Here is a 15,129-nt window from a genome sequence, read left to right on the forward strand (position 1 = left end):
AGGGCTTCAGGCATGTGCACGCTAACTATCTAGGTATCTCTTCAACAAAGAATAACATGAGAACAAATCAAATTTGATAATATAAATAAATTGGAAACTTTTTTTAAATTGTGTGCTTTGTCTAAAGAAAGAAAGAAACATGCATGGTTTCATGTCCCTTTAAGGAGTGCCATTTTAATGATTATTGTCTATCAGCAAATTATATAGTACAATTTTGTTTTTTTTTCGGCAGAACTTTAGTCTTATCAGCTCCCATCTACATCAAAGAGGAAAGGTTTGCAATGCACAAATTAACATTTACTGGCTGACAAATTTTGGTTACAAATTATGTCTAAACACAAGTAGATATTAAAGAATAAAGGAGTTCAAAATATAGAAAATAAATAATGGGCTAAAAATATATTAAAACGTGGTAAATAGAAAAATAAGATAAAAAAGCGAGAGGAAAGGTTTGCGCTCCCGCTCTCACGTTAACCCCATTAGACTCCGGCCTTTTTCGCGAGTCGGGTTGCACGCGTATTACACGTTGAATGTAAAAAGTTTTTGCTTGCATGTTACCCAACGAGCACAAAAAGGCGAAATTCAAATATCGACCATGTTAAAGCATTAGCCCAAAAACTGTAAGTAAACATAACACCCTTCGTATTCCCCCATAGACTTTAATGGAGCCGAAAATCTGAAATAAAACCTTACTCAAACCTTAACTGACCCAATCCCATTTTCTCAAGTGTGCTAACATAAAATTATGAATATTTAATATTCCAATGTTCTTCACATAGAAGAATGCTCTATTCATTCATAAATACATATTTCTATATATATCTTGTTTTTTGGTGTAAAATATATATATTCACCTATCTATCTATCTATCTATCTATATATATATATATATATATATATATATATATATATATATATATATATATATATATATATATACAGGGAGTGCAGAATTATTAGGCAAGTTGTATTTTTGAGGATTAATTTTATTATTGAACAACAACCAGGTTCTCAATGAACCCAAAAAACTCATTAATATCAAAGCTGAATAGTTTTGGAAGTAGTTTTTAGTTTGTTTTTAGTTATAGCTATTTTAGGGGGATATCTGTGTGTGCAGGTGACTATTACTGTGCATAATTATTAGGCAACTTAACAAAAAACAAATATATACCCATTTCAATTATTTATTTTTTACCAGTGAAACCAATATAATATCTCAACATTCACAAATATACATTTCTGACATTCAAAAACAAAACAAAAACAAATCAGTGACCAATATAGCCACCTTTCTTTACAAGGACACTCAAAAGCCTGCCATCCATGGATTCTGTCAGTGTTTTGATCTGTTCACCATCAACATTGCGTGCAGCAGCAACCACAGCCTCCCAGACACTGTTCAGAGAGGTGTACTGTTTTCCCTCCTTGTAAATCTCACATTTGATGATGGACCACAGGTTCTCAATGGGGTTCAGATCAGGTGAACAAGGAGGCCATGTCATTAGATTTTCTTCTTTTATACCCTTTCTTGCCAGCCACGCTGTGGAGTACTTGGACGCGTGTGATGGAGCATTGTCCTGCATGAAAATCATGTTTTTCTTGAAGGATGCAGACTTCTTCCTGTACCACTGCTTGAAGAAGGTGTCTTCCAGAAACTGGCAGTAGGACTGGGAGTTGAGCTTGACTCCATCCTCAACCCGAAAAGGCCCCACAAGCTCATCTTTGATGATACCAGCCCAAACCAGTACTCCACCTCCACCTTGCTGGCGTCTGAGTCGGACTGGAGCTCTCTGCCCTTTACCAATCCAGCCACGGGCCCATCCATCTGGCCCATCAAGACTCACTCTCATTTCATCAGTCCATAAAACCTTAGAAAAATCAGTCTTGAGATATTTCTTGGCCCAGTCTTGACGTTTCAGCTTGTGTGTCTTGTTCAGTGGTGGTCGTCTATCAGCCTTTCTTACCTTGGCCATGTCTCTGAGTATTGCACACCTTGTGCTTTTGGGCACTCCAGTGATGTTGCAGCTCTGAAATATGGCCAAACTGGTGGCAAGTGGCATCTTGGCAGCTGCACGCTTGACTTTTCTCAGTTCATGGGCAGTTATTTTGCGCCTTGGTTTTTCCACACGCTTCTTGCGACCCTGTTGACTATTTTGAATGAAACGCTTGATTGTTCGATGATCACGCTTCAGAAGCTTTGCAATTTTAAGAGTGCTGCATCCCTCTGCAAGATATCTCACTATTTTTGACTTTTCTGAGCCTGTCAAGTCCTTCTTTTGACCCATTTTGCCAAAGGAAAGGAAGTTGCCTAATAATTATGCACACCTGATATAGGGTGTTGATGTCATTAGACCACACCCCTTCTCATTACAGAGATGCACATCACCTAATATGCTTAATTGGTAGTAGGCTTTCGAGCCTATACAGCTTGGAGTAAGACAACATGCATAAAGAGGATGATGTGGTCAAAATACTAATTTGCCTAATAATTCTGCACTCCCTGTATATATATATATTATATACAATTATATATAGGTATAGATATATACATATATATATATATATATATATATATATAAATATATATATAAATACATTTAAAAATATATAGAACGTATTCTCCTATGTGAAGAACATTGGAATGTGAAATGTTTAGAGTAATTACACAAGCAAATGCTTGGTGGGCTGCCGGTTACCTTAGCCACGCCCACCATTACCGCACACACTAAGTGCCTTTCACTGTGTCTCTGAGTGGGGCATAACTCTAAGGGTTGCATGGGATGCAGATGCTATGCTCATTGTGCAACATAAATTCTAATTACCAAATGCCAATTTGCCAATGCCTGACCCTGTTTTGCCAATTGCAGCAGCCAAATATTACCATGGCCGGCCGGCAGACGCACACTATCTGGTAGTGATGGACTGACTAAGTGACACACACGTCACGCAGACGCACTACACATCACTTACTATACATGACACAGACTGTCAGATAATGAGTAGGAGAGAATCCAGGCCCATTCGATCCATCATCTGCGACGAGAGCAGACTCAGCAGCTGAGTGAGGTCAGACAGGACCTTTGTTGATAGCAGCCAGACCGGTCCAGTGTCACACCTCCATGGCCGTATATGGGAGCTCCAGCATTAAACAATATACATTAGAAAAACTATAATTTCAGTTTCCTAGTAGTTAATGCAAATCAGGTTAACTCTTCAAAAATGTGTTCAATGTTAGTATATTTGATAAATTCCTATGACTTACAGCAAAGTTTGTAAAACGTCTGCTGAGGCAAGATAAGCAGACTATGTTCCCTCAACTTGAGGACGACAAGTGCCCCATGTAATAGGCCGGCACCGAATCTCCTCTTGGTAGGTGGTAACAACCTCTGGCTCAGGCTGCAGTGCAGTAGCAGCACCAGAGAGACTGAGAGAGAGACACGATAGGTGACTTAGTCAACAGCAGCTCTCAGTCACAGTGACTACTACTGTGAAATAAGTTATTTCAAATAACGTTATAACTATGTGAAGCCTACAGAGCAGAGGTGTCTGGTTTAAAAAATATTGCTGGGCTGGCTCAGTAATCCCTAAAATTGATTATCTAAAATTTTTATGAACTCTGAGTCACTCACATACTGATTATCTGATATATTCTGATTCATAATATATCAGTATGTGAGTGACTCATAATAATTCAATTGTGTTTGCTGCCTTGGATGATCATCATTAATCTCTTGAAGAGACCATCCTATAGCTACAACTAAATGTTTGTTATGTGACACATTCTTTGTGCCCTATAGCCATGTCTTATGTGACATATACTTTATACCCTATAGCTACAGCTAATTGTGTGTTATGTGACATATACTGGGTGCCCTATAGCTACAGCTAAATGTGTGTTATGTGACATATACTTTGTGCCCTATAGCTGTGTGTTATGTGACATATACTTTGTGCCCTATAGCTACAGCTAATTATACTTGCCATGTTTGATATACGGTTAAATAAGAAATGATGAGCGGGGGTGGGGGGGGGAGTTGGCCCCTTTGCCCTAAAATGCTCTGGCTTCTTTTTGGTCCCAGTCACGCCCTGGCTCGAATATACTATGTCTGCATGTGTATACATACAGTATATGTTTATATGTGTATATATGTCTGTAAATACATAAATACTCATATAAATAAATAAATACATATGTGTATATATATATATATATATATATATATACACATATATACACACACACACATACATATTTAGACATGTATATGTATGTACCTCTATGTTAAAGCCCTCTGCAGGTGTGTTTTTTTAACACCAGAGACCTCATATATTTGAGTCCCTATACCTTTTTTAAGCAATTTTAAAAAAATATGTTTTATTAGATAATGTTATGATTGTAAGTGTAGTTTAAAATGTATTTTTTTATGTGTTTTGTGCAACTTTTCAGTTGAGCGTAACAGTTAACCAGAACTCTGACGCTGCTCTATTCCCGGTGCATATTAAAGTGAATGTAAATTTTGATGCTTAAGTGCCCGGTTTTTAAAACTTTGATTAAAAACAGGGGCACTTTAATTCATCAAAATTTACATTTCACTCCTGTTGTGACAAAAAACTTACCTTTTAATCTTCACAGCAGCTGCTGCTTCCTCCGGTCTCACAAGCCATTTGTGATGTCAGAAATGATTGATAGGTCATCCTCCAATCACAGCTTCCCCCCCGGGGGATTCAGTGTCTGATTCACTGCTGTGATTGGAGGAAGCCAGATACCTCATTTTAGACCCAGGAAGAGGCTTTGAAATGGGTGGAGGAAGCTGGAGCTGCTGTGAAGATTAAAAAGTAAGTTTATTTTCACAACAGGAGTGAAATGAAAATATTGATGAATTAAAGTGCCCCTGTTTTTAATCAAATTTTTAAAAACCGGGCAGTTTAGCATCAAAATTTACATTTACTTTAAATTCAATAGCGCTCAAGAGAATGCGTTAACTTTTAACTCCTATTACCACGCTACTTCCGATGCTTGCAGAGACCTGCAATAAGCCCCTTTTCATTTGCGCGTAAATTGTAATCTAATCCTATGTGAGTAGTGTATATACTTATAAAAGATGTAAGACAATCGCTGAAGATACTACATCATACATAAAATGCAGTAACAACCTATTTTCAAGAATATTTGTGCTGGTTAAAATGTTTTCGGTCCATAAATGATAAGTTGACGTGCTGCTATATATATCCAAGACATGGGCTCATTTAAAACTGAAAATATATCTTTGCAAGATTTTTGGTTTCAAAAAATCATACATTATTGCTTTATTTCAGGATGTATATTGTTGCATATGCTACCCTCACTCTTAGCAAAATAAATGCATAGACTACAGTTGCATGAATACCCTCTGTGCTTGGAACAGGCTTCATATTATTATCTTTGTTTTATATATTGATATTCATTACATTAGTAGTTTCCATTTTAACCTTTCAAAATGAGGATTAATCTCAGAGTCAAATTTATTTTAGAAATGTAATTAATCAAAACAAAGATTTATAGGTCTACATTAGACAATGTCTAATGAGCAATAAATGAGCCAGATAAATGTAAGAAACTACCCTACATATACAGAATCAGACATGCTCAATAGTAATGGAGTTACTGGTGAGAAGTGTATCACTTTTTAAGTTGCCAGTGGGGATGGTGGGAGCAGCTTTAGATAATGGAATAGTATAGGGGTAAACAAAATTATTTTGTAGCACCTATAAGTCTTAGGTTTTTAGGCAGTCTAGTCAAAAATAAACTTTCATGATTCAGATAGGGCATGTTATTTTAATCAACTTTCCAATTTACTTTTATCATCAATTTTGATTTGTTATCTTGGTATTCCTAGTTGAAAGCTAAACCTAGGTAGGCCATATGCTAATTTCTTAGCCCTTGAAGGCCGCCTATTATCTCTGGGCATTTTGAACGTTTTTCAGAACTAGAGGGCGTTAGTTCATGTGTGCCATAGAAAACAATGTGCTCATGCATGTGGAGTGGCGCCTTCTTCTTTTTATCTACCATGCATGTGGAGTTACCTAGGAGTTAGCACTGATTGGCTAATATGCAAGTCAGTCAAAATAACTAAAATAAGGGAGCAGTCTGCAGAGGCTTAGGTACAAGGTATTCCCAGAGGTAAAAAGTACTGTATATTAATATAATGTACATGTTGGTTATGCAAAACGGGAATGGTAAATAAAGGGATTATATATCTTTTTAAGCAATGAAAATTCTGATGTAGACTGTCCCTTTAATATCGGGGGTAGAGCTCAATTAAAGCTTTCTCTAGCTACTTAATTAATATAGATGGGGAAGACGATGACGGGACAGGAGAAGACTAGTGAGTTTAATCCAAAGACAACTGCAGACCTCGCAACGGTCACTATTTGAGAGGGCAGGTCCATGAATCTGAATTATTTCACGCTGTCCCTCTGTGACAGTCATATGTCCCTATTTGCAGAATGTCCCTTAGCACCACCCATGGAATATGCAGACACGCCCACAGACTGCCCAGACACATCCACTAACCATTATAGCGCCTTTCTCCCAGTGGGACTCAAAGCACTTTTTCAGTGCTCACTCTCAGAATTAACCAAATCGGCAGCTGAATAGTAATAGTTATTATTAACCAATTTAATGGTACTCATTTTATTGACCTTGGAAGGATGAAGGGATGAGTTGGCCCTGCCGGGATTTGAACATGTGACGTTTTGATCTTTGAACAGGCTTTTTGTAGTCAGGGTATTTTACCAACTGAGCTACCTCAACCGGCTTACACTAACCACCCATGATGCCATACAGGTCCACCCTTAGCATTTGCGGGGCCCTGGGCAAGACAAATTTGTATGGCCCATCCTGTTCCAATATGTTACCTATATAAAGAATAACCCTATATGTAACACCTCCTAAAACCATAAACACTTATTCATAAACTAAATACAGGATATAAATGGCATCTTCTCATACCCTAATCTCTGACATTGTGGGGCCCCCAAAAGCACGGGGTCCTGTGCGGGCGCCCCTCTAGCCCTGACTGAAGGGCAGGCCTATTGCCATCCTTCCCAACACAGCTCTACCCACAAAATAGTGATGGGCCCCCATCAACCTCCGAGTCCCTGACACCAGTCACAAATGTTGGGAGATATGCAACCAGCGACCTACTCAAATGTATATATCACTCATCTTCCTGGATATTTTTTTCCAAACATTAAAAACAATGGAGTGAATTCTATTAGTATTGAAAATCTCATCACATTTCTCAACAAAAAATTCTCAACAAAATCCCCATGGAGACATTTGTAGAAGAATAAGATGATCTTTAAAACTGCAAAACAATCTACTCTTGCGTTCTTATATGATAAAATGTTTCCCTGAGAAAATAAATATTATTTCTGTTCACACTTCCAGGAATTTCAGCAGTAAGGGGGAGGGGAGAAAGTGACCTCCTGTAAAAATTAAATACTTGTCTCAGCTTATGGTGCTCCCTGACTATTAGCTGCGAGGAAGCACAGCTGTTTAATAACAGGATTGCGCGTACAGGGAATCGCAGGCGTGTGTGAAGTGACAGATCAGGAGCAGGTAAAAATAGACCTGGCTGGTTTACCACCTTCACAGCTCATAGACAAGAGCAGCAGGCAAATATCATTTTAGCTTTAATTCAGCAAAAAAATATCATTTAAATAAGATCAGGTGCAAGCGCATAAATCTTAAGGAAGGAACGGCTTTGGACAGCTCATTCTAATATTTTTATTTAGCAAGGAATGAAATCACAGGTTGCATTAAACCATTATAAGGAATAATACAGACTAACCAGCATTATTCCTTGTAATCATTTATTTTGAAAACTGTGTGAACTTTATTTTGTCGAGGCACATTTTGCAATTATAAAATGCTGTTGGGGGTAAACCTTATCAGCAGAAATTATTCTGAGGAATATTTATCTGCCACGACTTTATCTAGTGCACAGTTTAAAGCATTGATTTGCAGAATATTTAAAGGAATATTAAATATGTGGTTTAACAATGCTTTAGAAATTATTCACTGCACCACACAAGATCTGCAAACAAAAAGAAAATGCTGTAAACCCTTTAAAAGCTGTAATTTGGTCAGAAAAGATGCATTGTTTTGCATTCCCAGGACACGCCCCTTCAAAACCCACTGGAATGTTGTCTATCTTACTTCATTTGCTGTGGCCACTTAGGGACACAAATTAGCTCCTGTGCATATCAACCAATCGATGTGCAGCACATAAGAGTATTGAGGGTTTTGCTTTCTGCGGAATGCACTCCAGCTTCTACGTGCGGGGAAGGGAAAACTACAATTTTCAGAGGTAAATTACAGGAACAGAAGGCAAAATAAATAAAAATGCATTGCAGAGTTTTTGAATTATGCATATCTAGACATATATGAGGAATGACCCTTTAAAAGGAAACTAAACATTAAATACATTTTATGAACCTCCCTCTACACTGCAGGTAGCTGAGGGAGAGATGCTGCACCTGTTAACAGAAAAGCACTGGTATATAGTGAAAGATAACCTAGATACTATGCTTAAAATGTGTTTAGCATTAAATGTCTCTTTAAGGTTTAATGCTAGGAGTAGTTGGCGAGGGGGAGAACTAATCATTGTGGCTTGGTGAGTCCTATAAAGGAGCAAGTATCCAGAGGTACTGTTGCAATTTTCAGAACCACTCCAATGGAGTCTGTAGTTCATGAACACGCAGGGAATGTAACTTTCATGATTCAGATAGAACAGCAATTTTAAACAACTTTTACATTTATTTCCATTAACTAAATGTGCAATCTTTTTATATTTGCACTTTTTGAGTCACTATTTCCTACTGAGCATGTGCAAGAAGTCACAGAATATACGTTTATGCATTTGTGATTGGCTGATGGCTGTCACATGGTAGAGGAGGAGTGAAAATAGACATAACTGGAATTTGTGAGAAAATTCAGAAATCAACCCGATCGAATACGCAAATCTGCAAGCCGCAAATCTGCAGGGGGCGGTATTGCACAAGAACTGCTAGTGCAATGATAAATGCCGACAGCGTTTGCTGTCAGCATTTATCGATGTGCAGCGGACATGATACGCTACATTGTATCTTGTATCATGTCCTCTCGCACTTTGATCAATATGCCCCTAAGTACTATTGTATTGTTACCATGCATTTGTTGTTTATGCAAATCTACTGTAGTTAATGGTCCTTTAACTCTTTTATGTTTTTTTGTTTTTTTACTTTTTCTCTTTATTTTCTTTCTTGCGATTCTAATTCACTAAACTAGTGTTTTATATCTACAGACATTATGAAAACTAAAATCTATGATTTAAAAGGACATAAAAAAAGCAAACATTTTCTTTCGTGATTCAGATAGAATCAGATAGATTTCTTCGTTTTCTTATTATCCTTTTGTTGAAAAGCAGGGAGGTACGCTCAGGAGTGTGCACGTGTCTGCAGCACTATATGCAAGCAGTTTTACAATAATGTTATACATTAGCACTGTCGTGTAGTGCTCCATACAAGTGCACCCTACCTATCTAGATATCTCTTCAACAAAGAATAACATGAGAACTAAGCAAATGTGATAATATAAGTAGAATAGAAACTTTTTAAAATGATGTTCTCTATCTGAATCATGAAATAAAAATGTTGGGTTTCATTTGCCTTTAAAAGTGCTTACCCTATGCATGTTTAATTACACAATATGTATATTTTTGTTGTTGCTGCAAGCTGTTACATATAAAAATGCATCATGATCCAGCCCTAAATATATCACAGATAAAGTGAAAGGCAAACTTGCAAATTCCTGCTACTGAGCAAGTTAAATAAAAAAGTAAGCCTATAACATTAATTTTAAAGGCACTTTCTTGCATAAAATGCAAATAAAGGGAAGTTCTAGTGGAAAATAAAACAACTTCCCTTCTTTTACTATGGGCTAGATTTATCAAAGCTGAGGCGGACATGGGGGCGTATACTCCTCAGCTCGCCTGTGGCGGGGCGAATTTACCCGCAGGTAATCACCATTGCACATGAGCGCAATTTTGCACTTGCAAGCAATCCCGCCCCCTACCAACGCACAACCAATCACGTGCGGGCAGGAGCTGTCAATCTCCTCGGTCGGACTAGACCGCGGAGATTGAATTTAGGTCTGGTGACCGCTGCTTGTTAAATTATGTTGAGCAAGTTCTTGTGAGAACTTGCAGCCGTAGGGCTTTGATAAATTGAGCCCTATGTGTGTATCTCCTTTAAAAGGGTGACTGGCCATAAGAAGCGGTAGGCACGTGGCCCGGGGTTGTGCACTGACAAACTTGGAACAGAGTCACAGTGCTAGGTTTATCTTTCATTTGATGCTCTGCTGAGCCAGGGAGCAGCTCTAGGCATGAGCTTTATAATTAATGCAGTGCAGATTACATATTTTGTATGTGTGTGTGTGTGTCTGAGTTTGTGTGTGTGTGTGTGTGTCTGAGTTTTTGTGTGTCTGAGTGTTTTTGTGTGCGTGTGTGTCTGAGTCTTTGTGTGTCTGAGTGTTTTTTGTGTGTGTGTCTGAGTGTTTTTGTGTGTGTGTGTCTGAGTTTTTGTTTGTGTGTGTGTGTGTGTGTGTGTCTAAGGGTTTGTGTGTTTCTGAGTGTTTTTGTGTGTGTGTTTTTGTGTGTGTGTCTGAGTGTGTTTCCGAGTGTTTGTGTGTGCAACTGAGTGTGTTTTTGAGTGTGTCTGAGTGTTTGTATGTGTGTGTGCCTGTGTGCCTGTGTTTTTGTGTTTGTGTGTGTCTTTCTGGGGGGGTGACCACATAACTTACCGCACCGGGGGACACCAACCCTAGTGACGTCACTGTGCTAATGCCAAAAATCTAGTCAGCCAGAAGTCACATGACAGGTATGATATTAGGTACACATGAAAACTTAAAGGGACAGTATACTATAAAAATTGTTTTCCCTTAATGTGTTTCCAATTACTTTTTTTATTAGCTGCAGAGTATAAAATGTATGAGATTTGCTTTTTTAAGACTTATTTGTGTATATAAATTAGCTTATTTTGTGTTTTGAAGCCACAACCTAATAAAATGGGTTGAGTTTGTAGGTATAATCAGATCTCATTACTTTATGACATTGTGTACATATACCTGCTTCTTTATCTTATATCTCCCATAAACCAATAACCAATACTTGGAGAAAACAATGAAAAATGTAATTTATTTTACTGGCTGTGTTAACACATCTTGGCCTTAAGGCCAAAAACTTTCAGGATGGGTGGGTATACCACAGGCTAAATAAAATATTTCAAATGCCAATATAAGGGTAATGGAAATACTTGTAAACAATTTAATACACTCCAGCAGGTAAAGTGGATCATTGGGAACAAATTAAAGCTTTGGAGTTAAAGTTAAAGTAAACCCTAGCGTTGTACAAACGCTAGGATTTACTATTGAAACAAATAAAGGCCACTTTCATTCATGAAGTATAAGATACTTCGTGTAGAAAGCTCCTTTATTTGATTCAATTGATCGCCGTTTTTAGCTGCTACAGCAGCCCATGGCTAAAAAAATTTTGGTTAAGAGGTGACGTTTTCACCTCTTAGCCAATAGCAGTACGGTAAATCCGGCTTGGCGCCCATGGGAGCCGGATTTACCGCACTGCTATTGGCTAAGAGGTGAAAATGTCACCTCTTAGCCAAAAAATTTTTTAGCCGTGCTCTGCTGTAGCAGCTAAGAGCGGCAAGTGATTGAATCAAATAAAGGAGCTTTCTACATGAAGTATCTTATACCTCATGAATGAAAGTGCCCTTTATTTGTTTCAATAGTAAATCCTAGCGTTTGTACAACGCTAGGGTTTACTTTCACTTTAACTGTCCCTTTAAAGTGATTATGTGAGCATGTGTAAACATTTGGGAGTATAACATTTTTGTTTCTTATATGATCTTTGGCAAAGGTTCAGTTTGAGAGCTGAAAAAAGTAAAATGTTCAAATCTATCTGCACTTGATGCATCTGGGTTGTTTTTTTTAATTTTAATTTTTTTGTAAATATTATTTCCTTCATTATTTCTAATGAACTTTAATATTTGTCCAATGTTTTATCTTCTCTCCAAACATATATCTAAAGCCTTTCCACTGGAGTTCTTCTGTGCAACTCTAGCTGAGGATACAAACGGTGACTGGAGCATATACAGGTATGCAGTTATTCCTTGTCACAGAAACTGTATTCTAAGCTTTAACAACACACAAATGTGAGGCGATGGTCTTGTATCTTCTTTATCCTGGCGGCGGTGGTCTTCTATCTTCATAAAGGGGGTGTCTCGCATTCAAAAATGTTGCATGCGGCGGGTGACCACATGAAGAAGATGTCAGACAGACGATCAAAACATAAGAAGAAGGATGAACATGGATGAAGATAGAAGACCACCACCATAGGGATGAAGATAGAAGACCACCACCAAAGGGATGAAGAAAGAAGACCACCACCATAGGGATGAAGATAAAAGACCACAGTTGCCTGGATAGAAGAGGAGCTCCGCAGTTGGTGATCATGTAGGAGCCAGATTCAAGTTTGGTGAGTACAATTTTGGGGTATAGTGGCGTTTTTTAGGTGTTTTTTTTTTTTTTAAGAATAGGGTTGAGGTTGGGTGTTTGTTTATTTTTAAAATAGGTTTGTGTTTTTTGTTTGTTTTGGGAGGAGGGGTTGGGCAGCAAAAGAGCTTCAGGACACTGCCCTACCAAATGCTCTTCTAAGGACAATGCAGAACCAGATGCCCTTTCAGGGCAATTTTTAGAGTAGGTTTTTTTAGATAGGCCTTTTTTATGAGGGGTTACTTGTATTGTAGAATGGGGTAGTATAAGCTAAGTAATTTTAGGGCAATTGCTATAGTTTATTTTAGTGTTAGTATATGTTTTTTTATTTTTTTGGGGACTTTAGTTTTAGAATAGGCATAAATGAGATTTTTGGTATTTTTTTCTGTAATGGTAGTTTTTTTTATTTATTATTAGTTTTTTTTTAATGTAATGTTTGTTTGTTTGTTTTTTGTAACTTAGGGGGTGTTATGAGGTTTAGAGGTTAGTGGGTACTTTGGGATGGGGGTTGTGGTGGTTTAGGAGTAAAGAGTGTAGAGGGGTACTTTGCGATGTGGAGGTGTGGTGATATAGGGGTTACTAGTGTAGAGGAGGGCTTTGTGATGTGGGGGTGTGGTGGTTTAGGGGTTAATATTGTATCGGATACTTTTTGATGTTGGAGTGTGGCTGTTTAGTGGTTAATAGTATAGCAGGAACTTTGCGATGTGGGGTGGGGTGTGGCGGTTTAGGGGTTAATAGTGTAGAGGGCTAATTTGCGGTGGGAAATGTGGCAGTTTATGTGTTAATAGTGTAGTTTAGTGCAAGCAATCAACAGCTAGCTCTCAGTAGTGCAATGCTGCTCCCGAGCCTACCTAGGTATGCTTTTCAACAAAGGATACCAAGAAAAAGAAGCAAATTAGATAGATAAAAAAATGGAAAGTTATTAAAAATGGTATGCTTTGTCTCAAACATAGAAGTTTAATTCTAACTTTACTGCCCCTTTAAGGCATCTATTAGCCTCCTTAGCTACCTAACCCTTCCCAGGCATCCTTTTCAACAAAGGATACCAAGAGAACAAAATAAATGAGATATTAGAAGTCAATTGGAAAGTTGTTTTAAATCACTCTCTATCTGAATCATGAAAGAAAATATTTGGGTTTCATGTCCCTTTAAGAAATCGTATTGTGCTAATTTACAGATACTATGGAAGTAGTGTCAAACACTGTTTTCTTTTTTAAATAAGTTCAGTATGCAATCACTCCACCACTTCATAAGAATGGGTGATTAATTATTGTCAAAGTATCTGAACCTGGTATAAAGCAGTCCTACACTGCAAGGATTAAATCACGCTTTTCTTTTACTATTTTTTCATATTAATTATAGCTCTGTACTTAATTAATACTTTAGCGTATGAAAAAAATACTATATTTACTCTAAATATTTTCTCAAAGGCAGAGCAGCAAAGTACACAATGCTCTAGACCTGTGCTCCTATATACAGAGAGAAAATGACCCTATTGTATCTGTAGTTACATTAAGGGACATCATTAACAATTACTGTAAAGCAGACAACACACCGCTATATATTTTCTTTGCAACAGACAAGGGACCCTGCAGCCGCACAAACTGTATATTCAAAAGAGCTGCAGATGTGATTCAGTGTCAGCCACTGAACCATGAAACGACAGAAGGATATAACGCAGGATCCTCGCTCGTCAGCAGATTTTCTGGGTTAGACAACGAGCCTGTAAATTGAGTTTCAAATGTGTTAAAATGTGAGAGTGCAAAACGATGGTGTTTTTCTACATCAATAATAATAGGTAACCTTTAGTATTCATTCGGCGTTAAATATGGCCTCTGGTTTATCTCAAACCCCAGTGTATATTCAAGTTTTATACTGAACCCGTAGAATAAATATTAAAATGTACAGTTTGATGGCTGCATCTGTAGCACTATATTCAAAAGCTGTCAATTGTGCCAATTCTGTATCCAGGATACAAAGGAATAAAGTAGGGATGGGCGAATGTGTTTATATTCAAATTTGAATGTTAGAATGAATGTTATTGTAGAAATTTGATTTATATAATTGAATGTTGAAAGAAACAAATATTTTTAAAATTTCTATAATCGAATGTTATTTTCAGTTTTCAAATGTCACTTTCTAATTCGATTGTCACTTTCGAATGTCTATATTCGATTTATTATGAACATTCAAATTAGAATATTTCATTTATACTATTTCGAATTTGAGTTATAATATTACTTTTATAAAACACTGCTGTAGACTAGGAATACTATTTTGAAAATGAAATCAAATTCGAATATTACATACCGAAATTGAATGTGATAAAATACATAGTTATACATTCTATTATTCGAACAAATATTTTTGAATGATATTGAAAAAATAGAAATTGAAAATTCACAAATAGAATGTTAGAATGTTTTATAAACATTAGAAATTCGATTCAAACGAACGAATGTATCGAAATTCGTTTGAAATTTAGAATTTTTAGAAACATTCGCCCATCCCTAGAATTAAATCAATTTCAACAATTTCTT

General features: G+C 37.2%; 1 protein-coding gene across 1 annotated transcript in view; it reads right to left on the reverse strand.

The window, feature by feature from the left end:
- The window catches only part of GRM7 (glutamate metabotropic receptor 7), a 759,363-nt gene that overhangs the window by 438,318 nt on the left and 305,916 nt on the right, over positions 1-15,129 (reverse strand). The gene's annotated exons all lie outside the window — the stretch shown is intronic.

Source organism: Bombina bombina, chromosome 7, assembly GCF_027579735.1.
Source record: "Bombina bombina isolate aBomBom1 chromosome 7, aBomBom1.pri, whole genome shotgun sequence".
Classification (NCBI taxonomy): domain Eukaryota; kingdom Metazoa; phylum Chordata; class Amphibia; order Anura; family Bombinatoridae; genus Bombina; species Bombina bombina.